We start from the raw sequence: 14,512 nt of genomic DNA on the forward strand, positions 1-14,512 counted from the left end.
CGACTGAAGACTGCAGCATTGTTAATGTTCTCCCATAGGGTTCCTTAATATGCAATGTCATTTCTTAACGCGCGCACACACACACACACGTGTATTGGGCTCGCAAGGTCTAAGAGATTTTTTTAAAGCAATTACATGATTGTTGGATGATCTCATAACGCGCATCTCTTTGCCCTCGTTCATTAATACAATATATACTGATCAGCCCCCGATGCCAACTGATTTGAAAGCAGACAGAAACTGAAGGGACAGCCGAGTATCTGACAGAGCCATCAGGTCCGTAAAATACACATGCATTGTAGGAGCTGCAAGTACACGTCTGCATGACTAAGCTGGCTGCTTCTACCAGAGGTGGTAGAAATACGAGAATATTTACATAGAAATGCGTCTAAACACGTTCATGACTCAGACGATGTAGGATACGGTCTGCTTCTGGTATTTTTTAAATCACTAGAAACAAGAAGGGGCAGAGATGTAAACACTGGAATAAGTTCTCCTAAAGTCAATCTTCACAAGAAAAATTCCAGGTATAAAAATAGGTGCCTTGTGTCTACAAAGCAAGGGACATCCTATTTGTGGTACCAAAGTTCTCCCCCACTCAAAGGGTGGCAGGCTTCATAACAGGGTGCCTCCGAACACTAATGTCCCCGAGAGTGGGTGGTACAGTAATCCCCAAAAGAGATGAGATGGTGAAGGTGTGTGTCTCCGGAGTGCGCCCTATAGATTGCCGGTCTGGATGTATGATTTCTTTTGGAAGAACAAAGAGGATACTGGTGTGCGGTAGAGTTAAAACTATCTCCTGATACTCTGAGTTTTATTCTTGTCTCCGGGGCGAAGGTAAATTAAAGAAAGCAGTTTCAAACCCGCTTTGTTTTATTCACCCTACCCCCCTTTGAAAAGGATTGTCTCGTACCTACAAAGAACAGAATCCTTTCTTTGTAGACGCAATAAGACATCCAAATTCATACAAGAAGTACCTTTAGTGAAGTTTCCGTTTCTAGAGTAAACATACTTTGAGTTTTCAGAGAAGTTATATTTTATAAAGGATGAGCTTTGCTTAGGGCGTTGTAAAGTTAGAAGGATCGGGACGCCAGTTGCGTAGCTACACCTTTTGCCTCCTGTGGCAGTCCCTGTGTTTGTCGCGCTGCAACGGCCGCCGTTAAGAACGCGCGGGTAAGGGGATTGGGGTGCTGACAATCGCTGTCTTTGCCAGCCGCGATGGCCATAGGTATGAGTGGGGCAGGGGCGCTGCCCCCAAAACTCGTGCCACCTAGAGCGGACTGACCCCCCCCCCCCCCACCCCCTTGCTATGCCACTGTCGGACACAGTCCAGGACAGGGTCCTACTAAGAATAACAAAGCATCAACATGAATAAAAGATTTGCTAGGAAGCGTGCAAACACTGTGATGCACTAGGTGAAGATTTAAAGAAGTACTCAATATATACAGTTCAAGACAAAAAGCAAAATGTTGAAACCAAGCATGCCAGCAGTACTAAACTTTAGCCTCCTAGTACTTGTGCAGCACAAGCCTGCGATTAGTGTGGCATTGTACAACTTACACTGCCAATGCTGTTGGCAGAGGGACCTGTGTTTTTGACTGGCGTGTGTGGTTGAGTTATATCCCATGCTAGCAGAGATGGGTGTGATGAGAGCGGCATTACACTTGGTGGGCTGTGTTGGGGCGAATGTATTGCTCCTGTTATGCATGTCAAGAATTTCAGAAGTAACTGCCCTTGCTCCGGATCGAAGTATCATCACATGGTGGGTGTACTACTTTATGGTGTCATTCAGTGGTCTTCGCATAGAAAAATCATGATAGCTTTGTTTCATTTGGAGAACCCGCCAGGTTGGGGCTTGGGTTCTAATTTTTAATCAGCTGCAAACTAACTACCGCAAGACCAATCTGCCCACCACCAATCTTAACCTCAAATTAAGTTACTCTACTATAAGGCGTATGTATGGCAACAGTGTAAAACATGGGAAAAAGCAGAAAACACAACTAGTTAGCAATCAACAAAGTTGGTGATACTTAAATTACTGAAATGAGCATCATCAGGTGGTTGCTTGTACGTGACTCTAATGCCTGATACATAACCCTTTCTAGAGCCAACTCACTCCACGCTTTCTTCCTTCTAACAATTTCTAAACAAGCTACCCTTCAATCGTGCTTCTTTCAACAGCTGACATGTTGTGTCCAAAATGGAGGGGCATTGCCCCAAAAGAGGGTATATTTGGGGATTCAACCGAGGACCCATTTTTGAACATAAAACAGGTTTTGGATTCAGAGAGGACAGACAATGGAGCGGGGCTTGTATAGCCGACAGAGAAGCCCATTTCATTTGGAAGCAGGGGTCAGTTTATATTGAAATAAGACTAAAGAATTAGGGTAAAGATACACTAAATTGCAATAAAAGGACGTAATCATGGCAAAAGTTTATAATGTGTAAACCTGACGAAGAAGGAACAAAGCGTGCTGCTATTCGTTTTTATAGATTTTGTAATCATTGTATATTATTATAGTATTTAACTTGTTGGCCTATGGCATTTTTATGCTAATACAGCGATTTACTTTAATGTTAAAACCACTTACTTTTCGGTACCTCTGGCTCTGTTCAGCCCACATACAACATTCTTACCAGTAGCCAATGTAATATTTTAAAAATTCTCAAACTGACGGAAGTAAAGAGATTTCAAGGCACATTCCAAACCACAGCCAAGAGAACCATGGCCTCTTCCAACCGAGCTGCAAAATGTAACCGCGATTATAAGTTCTCCTGGGGCATGTTTCCTACATCTAAATATGTTTGCAAGTTCAAACATTACTATTTCCTAGTATGTTTTTCACTGCTGGGCCTCTTAAGAATACAAAAAAGACAAACAATTGCATGTACTCCTGACTGGACCCACAGGTGCCACACGCCATTAATACCACTGGACATCAATACTACAATATGAAGTCATTAATTAATTCCAAAGTTCAAAATAAAAAGTATTCTTTGAACTTCAGGATCGCAAAACCCAGCAAGAGTCCCTCATTGATGCCTATAACAGCAGAGGCTTCGAATATCTCAATATAATAAAAACGCTTTTTCTCTAGGTATACTAATAACTAGATGGATACTGGCTGGGTGCTGGAAGGGTTCTAGGCCACTTAGATCAGCGAAGCGGGTACATGGACATTCAGAGACATAGCACTCTGAAAAGGATCTTGCACGTTCTCCGTTTGAGATATTATGGGACGTTATGGACACTGTCAGAAGGTTAAGTAAATACACATGTATTCCCCCTTGAAATTATATTGAAATTATATTGTTAAATGGAATTTCTTCCTATCCTGTGCATACTTTTAATATGATGGAAATTTTTGATGTACAGTTTGGTGCCGAGGGATAAAAATGAAAATAATGCAGAACTCAAGAATCGCAACCAAAAACCTTGAGTTACCTTCACTGAAGTTAATAAACAGTAGCTTCAATAAACTGTGTTTGTAAGTGGGGCTCTGCTTGCGCTTAGGCTTGCTAACTAAAAGCCAGGGGGAGGATTTACGAGGAGGCTAGAGTAAAACACTTACAACTGGACAAACTGAACTAATTCTCAAGTTAACTGTGGCTCGGTGAGATAAAAACAAATTACAATACTTCATAGTAAAATAGAGCCAAACCAGGACTGGCAAAGCCAACAGGCCAGCCAACTGCCAGCTGATGACGTAAGTGCCATCCATTCAGATCTCTCTAGTTCCCCCATGTAAGGTGTGAGGGCCCCCCCATTCTTAGTCCATTCGCGGCTTTCTAATAGATCCATGTTGGGGGTGATTGCCTTACGGTCTCTGCACAGCTCCCTAGGGGTCCCTAGTCAAATGTGAGTGTCTCACGCAGTTGATGAAGAGATATTAAGTTTTCTTATGTCGGTGTAAATGTCACCTGGTCTGTTCATTGCTTTCTAGTCCCATGCCATGTCTGAGTGTCTCAGGCTATCCCCGCTTCTTTACGTACGTCAGGTGTGAGTGTCTCACCTGATCTGTGCAGTGTTTCAGCCTAGTCAGCCTCATGTTGGGGGCAGGTGCCTCCCCCGGTCTGTACATTGCTCTATAGACGTCCCATGCCATGTTTGACTGTCTCAGTCTATGCCGGCCTACCCGATTACGTCAGATGTGAGTGTCTCATCTCGTCTGTTCACTGCTGTCTAAATGTCCCATACCACTTCCAAGTGTAGTCCGTCTCTTTGGTTACGTCAGGCGTTTGTGTCTCATCTCATCTGTTTATTTATCTCTAGATGTTCCATGTGGTGTCTGCATTTCAGGTCTGTTCAGGCCTTTCTAGTTATAGCGTCGGTCTTTTCGCTGCTTTCTAGATGTCCCATGCCATGTCTGGGTGTCCCAGTCACGTCCGGCCTCTCTACGTCAAGAGAGAACCTTCAGTGTCTATGTATCACTTTACAGTTGTTTTCACTACACCCTGTGATTTTTTTCACATGTTCATACTGGGGCTCCAAATGTTTAGGTTATGCTTTACAAGGGTTTCACTACGCTCTGTGATATTTTTTTATGATTAACAGATTTATTTACTAGCTCATGTGTTTTATTTTACATGTTCACATTGGGGAAATTGGGAGTTCGAATGGTTCGGTAATCCACTTTAAAAAGGTCTTACTACACCTTAAGGTCTTAATACTCCTTATGATGTGTTTAACCTACTTGCTTTTGCGCAACTGTGCATTCCAGTACTTTTATTTTACACTTTAGAGGTTTTGTTTTACTAAGCTCTGTAATTTGTTTATACACTTGTGGTGGCGATACTTGGTGATCTGATTTCTTTTACTCTTTTGCAATGCAATAGGTGTCGTATATTTGAAACATTGACCTATTGGTATTGTAACTGACAATGCCTTTTATTAAAGCAGGTTTTTAAACATATAAATAAAAAGCATTGTCATTTACAATGCCAATAGCTGAAAATCTCGCAATTGCGAGACCTATTGCATTGCAAATGCTTGTTTTTTATCCAAACATGGCTTAAGTTCCCCTATTTTTTTCAATATCTTCCTCTTCCTAGTTTTAATGTGTTAGCATGTATGGTATCCAATTAATAATACAGAAGAGGGTCCCTGTAATATCAGAATCAAGGGGAGAGAAGCAGGGAAACATGCATTTGTGTTGTATATACTGTTTGTAATGTATAATATTGTTATGTATTGTCTTTGTTAATATTGTGTTTGTTTACTTGAGCAACTGAATTTTTTTCTTCTTTGACCAATTGATACCTTTTCTTTTTCTGTGTTTGTGTTATTTATTTATTTTATATTGTTGAATCATGTACTTTTACCAAAGTGTATAGCTTCGTCGTTTTTGAGATTCTTCCTTTTTGGATAAATTGATATATGTATGGTTTATAAATCATGGATATTAACCTATTGAAAAAGAAAAATAATTTTGAAAATAAAATAAAAAAATGCTATAAAGTGTTCTCTTCTGTGGGACAGTTCTAGAGTCAATACAATTGAAAGGGGTTGGTTGTTGTTGTTTATTGAGCATGTATGGTATCGACCTACATTTAGGTGCATTTTTCATTAGTGATCGTACCTTAGAAACATTGGCAGCTAAAAACAAATGTTCTCTACCCAATCCATGCACGACCAAAATGTCGCAAATGTAAAAGGATCCAACAGTTACCTGAATTTAGGGCGACTACCTCCCTCCAGGTACCTACAATACGGTTTCCAGTACTGGACGTTTGCATGGGTGCTTATGCATTCTGGGTATTATAACTTTTTTTGTTTCCATTCAACTAAGTAGACTAACCCACAAAAAAAAACAGCTAAGGACTCTAGACAGTGTCTGTAATGTGTTAGGAGGGAGGCGGTCTCCGAACCTTAATTCTAGCCAGAGTGAGAAGCTAAAGTGATCAGTGACCCAGGCGTTTAGGCCATAAGCCATCAAAATGCACATTATGGTAAACAGCGATAGATTTATTACACGACAGAATAGTGTTGTGTCGACGGCCACTGAACTCAAAACAGCACAGGAATCAGTCGCCACTCCAGCTGATACAGCATGAGAACTTGTACTTCCAATTTAATTTGTTCTCAAACCAGCAGAATAGCCACCACTGCGGACGCAGTTTGAGTGGTGTGAAAGTGGACAAAACATGCAAAATATAACATTGTCACACGTTTACAAAATGAAAGAGGCCAGCATTTGTGACCTTCGACTCGGTATGCCATCCGTCCGAGATTACTACTAACTAGAGTGCTGTAAAAAAGGGTTAATAGTGGAACGCCTCATTAACAGTCGAAAAACGTCTGCACCGAGCACTATATAATACGTTATTATAAATCGCCGTGTTGAGAGAAAGAGAGAGGTGTTAAAGAAAATGATTTAATAACAAATGTTCATTTGCGGTGGGCTTTTTTTGTGCAAAAATAAAAAAGCAATAATTTGCACATAAGTTCAGGGGATTTCTGCTCATAAGAAAGATACAGCTTTTGGTTTTCACCTTATCGGCATGCGAGCTTTAAAGTGCCTTGCTGTACCTATTCCAATAGTCTGCTAAGTCACTTAGCTGGAGGCACAAGATAAGCTAGTTGGAAAGGTTGATGTAGCTGCATCTTTGCAGACAACCTAAACCTAGCAACTATCAGAATACCCACATGGAATAGGCTAAGAAAGCAGCCATACATCAATTGAGTGAATACCAAGATGCTTAAAAGGGAAAGAAGTTAAGGTATTGTGCAACATGCTTAACTTTCATATATTCTTTTAAGCACTTGGCTAACCGTAGGCATCCCAGCGCTTCTAATGCGAGGCAGCTGTTCCGACAGATCAGAAGGGGCTATTCTGAAACAGCCAGGTTTTAAGAGGCTTTCAGAATGGTTCCTTCGTGATGGATCGCAGAGAGATGGAGAAGGTGTTCCATAGCTTGGCCATGTTGAAACGTAAGGACCGCCCTTCCCATTTTGATCTTCTAATAGGGGGATTTTTAGCATGGAGAGCACTACAGGAGCACAGGGTTTGCCCCGGAAGATAAGAGAAAATCCGAGGTCGAGAGATCAGAGGCCCTATTTTCAAGAAAGTCCAGTGGGTAATGCAGAATTATTTAAATTTAATGCATTCCGCTACAGGGAGCCAATGAAGGGATTTAAGGCTTTGTCAGGCGGAATGATGTTTAGGAACATTGTAGAAAGTACGGGCAGCTGCATTATGCACCATTTGCAGTTTTCTTAGCGTCATTTCGGGGGCCCATAAGTAGAAAGAATTTCCATAGTCCAGGCGGGTAAGTCTAAGAGCCTGGATCACTAGCCTCTTGAAGAGGAAGGGGAGAAAATAGAAAAATGTTCTGATTATCCTGAGAATGCCATAGCATGTTGCTGTAAGTTTTGTTGCCTGGGAGTCCATATTTAAGGTTGTATCCAGCCATACACCCAAGCTTTTTATGGCTGTTTTGAGAGCAGGAGAAGGGCAAAAGGCAATTTGGCCAGCCCAAACCCACTAAAGGGTTGGGATTGTTGCCCAGAATCAGGAGCTCTTTTTGTTTCCATTCAATTTCAGACCAGAGTTATTTATCCAAGAGGCAACCTTCTCTAGGCAGGGGATTAGGTAGGCGGAGTGTGGGTTGTGGTTCTGGATGAAGGAGAAGATCAGTTGTGTATCGTCTGTAAGACATGATTGAGATCCCGAAAGACTGGAGAATATCCACCAGTGGCCTTGTGTACAAGTTAAACAGTGTACGGCTCAACGAGGAGCACTGTAGAACACCGCAGCCGTACTGCCAATCCAGTTTAAGAAAGGTTTTATTATTTGGGTACATTTCCTATGTAATTCCAGGCTTACCCTCACCTTCACAGCTCTAATTCATTAGCTCAGTCATTGCGTTCTTGGTCAATCAATTTTACGCCTCCTGTCACTGCCACGTCCAGGTACAGTCTCCATTACTTTATTGACAATTTTCCATCTACTCCTCTTCATTAATTACTTCTTCCTTGTTCACGCCTAGGGGTTAATATTAGCCTCCCCCAGGTGCTGCCAGTTCTCAGGTGACTGGTTCCTCCAGACCCCCCAGCATCTTCAAGCAACTGTCTTCAATTCTCCCCTCCTGCATCTGCTTCTGACATCTTCACCGGGGATGGGGACTTGGCAGCAGCCACTCGACAGCCACTCCTGCGTTGCTGCTCAGCAACACGAGCCTGTGCTACAGGCTGCTCATTAGCCTCGAGAGTGCGGGCATCACTACCGTCATCTAATGAGGAACAGATGGGCAAAACCAGAGCACCTAACACGAGAAAGCTCTAATGGGAAAAAGTGATTGGAGGTCAAAGATGGAGCTGTTTACTGGCTTGTAAACGTCCAAAAAGGCCTAGAAAAAACATCTGAATATCATGGCCTGGGGATACGACATTGAGAGCATACTACCTAGCAGAAAGAAAGTGCCAAAAAAATCAGAGGTGTGACCAAAGGGACACATGTACTGATCTGATTATAATCCAACACCATGCACGCAACACATCGAATTGTTTTGGCGGGAGTTGGCTCCTTCTGCAGTACTGTTTATCCTTTGATTCTTTATCCCCCAGACAGCCTTCATACTCGATTTTATTTCATTCACAATGTCAGCATCTTGGATACTGATCCTGGGTTCCGTCACCTTAATTCTAAAGGGGTGTGGCATGTCTTCGGAGGCTTGCAGCTGAAAATTAATATCTGCAAGAAATCCCAGTGCGCCCTGTTCAGCCAAAGCACAAGGAACCCTGGACAATTCGTCGTTGGCATAGAGGTAAAAAAAACACACCTCTTCCAAAACAAATCCATTTTCAAAAACACCGTAAACGAAATGTGTAAAAAACAATAATCCAATAACTAAGCACAAATGCCCTTCAGTTGTGATTGGACAGATGCATTTTTCAACACAAGATGGCCCTGTTCGAACACCAAATGGGGATGTCACACTGCAGGGAGAGGCTACGCGGGATGTTCCAGTAAAACAAACAGCTTAATGTAAATGGGAGCTTCAAGTGAATTAAAGTCGCGAACAAACAACATCTTTACACTGCAGACACCAACATAATTGTAACCCAAGAGGTATTTCAGAAAATGTCTTCAATCTCTTTCTTCCTCACTATTTTGCATCGTACGTTAACGATTTGGTTCACAGCATGCACAAAAGCGCGACCTTGCGTGCGTTGACACCGTTTAGGTGACAGTAAAGGTCAATGATCGTGACCTCTATATTGGGGCCCAATGACATTCCACCCTGAACGCACCAGACCTCGTCTCAGATGACTCCCAGGGCAGATCCACTGTATTTAAGTGAAAGGTAGAATTCTAAGCTTGTTTTCAATTCTTACAATATTTATCTTAAACAAATTACAAAGGTTTGGCACTATGCATTAGTGAGACCTTTTCTCGCATTAAGTTTATGCAGCTCAAATTAATTTGTAGAAAGTGCTGCTATGGAACTGAAAGTCTCTCTCGCATGGCCTGGGATATACCATGGGGAGGGGGGGGGGGGGGGGAGGAGAAGGAGGAGGATGATGCTGGCTGCAGAAGGCACTTAAATCAGCTGACGTCTGCACTTGCAAGCGCACTCCAATTGTTCGCGTGAACCGCTCACCGGCGAACTTAACTGGGACATTGGTGAGGTTTCTGAAGCCGGTTATAAAATGATAACAAAAGGTCTCTGGTATTGGTGTATCTGCTCTTAAAATAGACAGACGTTCATATACTCCGAATAATAGGTTAATTTGAATGTTTTGATGCTGCTGTAACTTTCTCAGGCAATTGTGTAGCAGAGCGCACATGTACAGTACTGTACAAATTATAATAATGCCACCTTTGAGAGAATACGTGTGAACATGAAGCATTCTTGCACTAGTAAATGCTTAAGTAGTGTGCCTTACAATCAGTGAAGAAACCCCTAGTGCTTTATTTGTAAATGGAGGAGCCGGTGCCCAAAGCTCTGCTCAGAAGCCAGCGGTTGGCGGATATGCAGTCTTGAACCGAGCTCAGGCCCTTTAGTGCAGTGCCAGACACTGCATGCCCCTTTACTTTATCTCACTCTTGTAGGTTTGTGCTGTGCCCCTTTGTGGTGGGTTTTCAATTTTTTCTACCTCATTTCTGCTTTGTATGTGTTTCCCTCTCTTCCTCTCGAGAAATGTCTGAAGAGAAAAATAAGTGCCTGTCCCCAAAACTGAACGCGGGTGGCTTCGACCGGAAACCATGTGCTCAAATGAAGCACTGAAAACATTCCATACAAGTTTCTCCCATTATAGAGGGCTGCCTTTTCTACACACCTGGCCAAAATAATATCTGATGAAAGGTCTTACTTGGGTTAAAATCATAAAAAACATTTTTTAAGGAGAACAAAACACAAAGGAAAATATCAGTAAATGCAAACCGGTAACATAAGACCATCTTCTAAAGTGGAAGCTAGTATGGGGTGGTAAAGCTAGAACAGCAGGTAAAAAACACCCAACGACTCAACAACTAAACCAATTACTGACTCCAGGCGTTTCTTTTTCCCTTGCAAAGAAGTTCCATATTTAATCCTTGCCTCCTGCCAACTAGAACCGCACTCTCTAAAGCCAGTTAGCCACCATCAGCCATAATACAGTCATCCAATAACGAATCCCACGCCTTTCTCCACACATAAAAGTTCACTGCCAAAGAACCTCCTATCTTGAGTGGTTAGTGTCTCACTCTTTAAAACTTGTCAGACATTCATCACTAAGACCACAAAGGGGTACCAGTCAGTTTACATGCATAACATGGATAAAATGGAATAGGACCTCCAAAATGAACATTCTGACAACAGGCGAACTAGAGGCTCAATTCTACAGAACTCTAAATATAGTGCACCTCCTCCATCCATTGAGGTGGTCTTTGGAAGCCTTTTACAATGCTTGGTTAACCTCCCAGCTGATCACTCTAAGATCCTTTAAGGTTACATATCGGAAAAGAAAGTCTGGATCCCAGCTTTTATATTTCAAGAGTCAGTCCAAACAGATTCTTAGTCATACACCCACCAACCACAATACTGAAAAATGCTAACAAAAAGAATAACAAATGTCATAAGAAATTGTCCAAAGACTACTGTGGTTGACACACACAGAATCACAAACATCTTAAAAAACAAATCTCACAAGGTCGTTCACTTTTGATAAGACAGATGCATTTCTCAAAACAATATGGAACTGTTCCAACACCTTGAGGAATTCCACACTGCAATCTGAAGCAATGCAGGGTGTTCCATTAAAACCAACAGCTCAACCAAGCACGATCTCCTATTCTTCACAAAAAAAACAGATTCAGGGGAAACACTTTACAGGAAGCATTCCACATGATAAATATCCCTAATGGCCAATGGGCCAAATGCTTGACGCTCTGTTTACTTCCAAATCTTTCATTAAAATCGCAATCAGCATATGCACCAAGAGAACGCTCGTGTTACAGGACAATTAAAAAAACAGTCTGGTTTTGAAGGTGTGCACAGTAAACGCAAGACAGCCAATGAAATTAAGCAGACGCTCCTGAACACATTAAACCACCACCAAAACCAAATCACAGTTCACCAGCCAAACACCAAAAGAAACCTAGACTATGTGACCCGTACTCAACATTTGTCTATCTCGCTCCATTCTGAACCAAATCTGGCTTTACCAGCTGAAATGCTCCTACAGTATATAAACCCTACAGCCAGTGTGATTGTTCAACATCCAATCGGTACCTACACACCCACCATGAACCACCCAGCTACATGGCACAGCTCCTCCAAACACACATGACAATCAAGTAGGCAACCCGATTAGGCCGTCAACAGAACCTCGATCATCAATTAATACTGCCCACGGTCTATCAGCAGTATAAAGCTACCAGATGCATACTAGTGAGGCTAATCTTACACTTGAGCAGGGGTTCATCAGTCACTGGTAACCATCACCTCATCACTAATAATGGTGTTCACAGAAATATAAATTGATTGTGGCTTTGCCACTATATTCATCAACTTAATTCTCTCAGGTTTCAAATTGATCTTTAAAAATAGAGAGAATAAAAAGAAGGAGCCTCACAAAATTGTTAGGGGTTTAACACATACAGCGGGACAAATGCTGAATCTTTTTTTTACGTATAACTTATCACATGACAGCATGCTAATTCAATTAGAGATAAGGTCAGGCTAGCCACTGATTAACCATAACACCGTGAACCTAAAGTTATTAGCATGATCCGGTGAATCAACACACACAAATATCAATTCCCACTCAATCTCTGAAAGATCTAAATAAGGCAGAATTATTCTATGAACTCTTAACAGCAATAGAAATAAAAAATTGCAACAACATGGATTCAAATGTACAGAATGCAGAGATCACCTTCTTTTAGTCCCTCAAAAATGAGCAAGCTCAAAGATATCAAAGCTTCCAACAACTGGTTGACCTAGAAATTCTTTTTTTGGTTAATTTTTTTAATTAACTTTTAACACTTTAGATACAATGAAGCATAGAAAAGTGTTCTAATTTCGAGTTACACGCATAGGTAGACTGAGACAGTTTAGGCACTTGAATGTACATTCGTAATTGCAATCTTTCTTAGTTGCCATTATATGTTATCACAATCCCGGTATTGCACACGTGTTGAGGCTATCTGTGGCAGACTTATGTGTCTATAGTTTGGTTATGGGGCTGCGCCTAACCCATGGTTCTTGTGGGAATTTTAGCATTCCGCTCAAGTGAGTGGACGACTGTTCCTGTCCCCTGTTGACGTTATCTGGACTGCTGGTTTGTATCCTGAACTGAAAAAACTGGGTGTTTAACTGGGGTACTCGTTTGGGATCAGCGGTGAGGGAGGGTGTGTGTGCAGACGGGAGGGGAGTAAGTAGATCCTCTGTGTAGGTGTGTGGGGCTACTCTGGTGGCTTGCGACTGTCGGTACGGGGGACTTGGCTAATTCCTCTGTCGGGTTCTTGGGTTATGCCCTATGGTGTGGACTCTGAGAGGGTATCTGCGTTGACCTAGAACTTCTTAAGCTAAAAAGACAACATGGGGCGGTCAGACATCAATGGTAAAAATCCCAGTCTTTTGCTCATTAATCCAGTTACAAGAGGAGGCTATCAAAAAGCCGTACGGATAAAGAAAAATACCCTTTCTCCCGATCTCAAGCCATTTTTAGTAGCTACCAGAAATGGACCAACCTGAAGCCATACCAAACAATCCTTGCTCAACATCGCAAAGACTGGTTACATTTGTTTGTAAGCAAAAATAACAAATAAAGGACCGTATCTTAAACCACCCTCAATCTTCCCATTACCCAACCCCATAAACCCACTTCATTCCTTCAACCATGTGTCTGAGGAGGAGTGAATGGGAGTACCTGACAAGGCAAATGCACAGAATAGCTCTGTTGATACTTGTCCCACAAGTTGCAAGAATCAAGCCTTACTTATGATAATCGCCTATTTTATCACTCAGATGAAATCCTCCTTTTCATGAACTTCAATCCTGAGCAAACTAAAACAGGCAATACTTCTCCACCACTTAAAAAACTCACTACAAACCCCCAAGTAGTGGTCAACTATCACCCAATTTCTAGTTTGCCTTAACCAAGCAAAATACTGAAAAGAGTAGTAACAAATCAACTAAAAGGCTGCATTAAGAAAAGCCTATTCTATAACCAGGCTTACATATATCAAAAGAAACTCATTCGTCCTTAGAGGACATTGAGGACATCCGACAGCAGGCTGCCTTAATTCTCTTGGACGCCTCTGCTGCTTATGACATTGAAGACCATGACATTCTGCTGCACAGACTGTGAACATGTTCACCATTGAAGACACTCTTAAAGAAGAGATCAGTCAATTCCTTCATGATCATATTTAAGACTGCATGAGTGCTTTTAAATCCTGATCCAGTGTTTCTCTATGTGGGGTCCCTCAAGGCTCTGCTCTATTCCACCTTTTTTAACTAATACATGCAACATCTGCCTCAGCTTCTAGACTAGTTCCAGGCATAAGCTGACACCCAAGTATACATCAGCAAGAATAATGATTCAGAGGGACACAATATCCTCACTAACCCCCTGTACCACATAAATAATACATGAGTTTCGTGGATCAAAAATGGAAAACATGATTTTAAGAGATCATTAATGCCACATGTCTGCTGTGCCAATCAGGGTCTAGTTTATGATATGCTCCTCTCCCTCACTACGCAAAAAAAAGGAACTATGGGATAATCTCCAATGCAAACCTTAATGCAGTGGTTAAGGAGGTCAATATACAACTATCTTTACTCTGTAAAATCCCCTCTCCTGCAATCCTGCCACATAAACAAACTTACAAGAAGACTTGTGTTGAGTCAGTTACACTACTGTAATATAGCCTAATCAAGCCTGTTAAATGAACTAACGTACAGAATATAGAGACCACAAATCAAGGCATCAACCTGCACAAACCTGACTATACCAAACCATCTCTGAAAACCCCATTTAGGTTACTGCTTGCTGCTAGGAATATTCTCAAACCATTCT

General features: G+C 41.8%; 1 protein-coding gene across 3 annotated transcripts in view; it reads right to left on the reverse strand.

The window, feature by feature from the left end:
• The window catches only part of AFF1 (ALF transcription elongation factor 1), a 957,397-nt gene that overhangs the window by 236,342 nt on the left and 706,543 nt on the right, over nt 1–14,512 (reverse strand). The gene's annotated exons all lie outside the window — the stretch shown is intronic.

The sequence above is a fragment of the Triturus cristatus genome, chromosome 2_1 (genome assembly GCF_964204655.1).
Source record: "Triturus cristatus chromosome 2_1, aTriCri1.1, whole genome shotgun sequence".
Classification (NCBI taxonomy): Eukaryota; Metazoa; Chordata; class Amphibia; order Caudata; family Salamandridae; genus Triturus; species Triturus cristatus.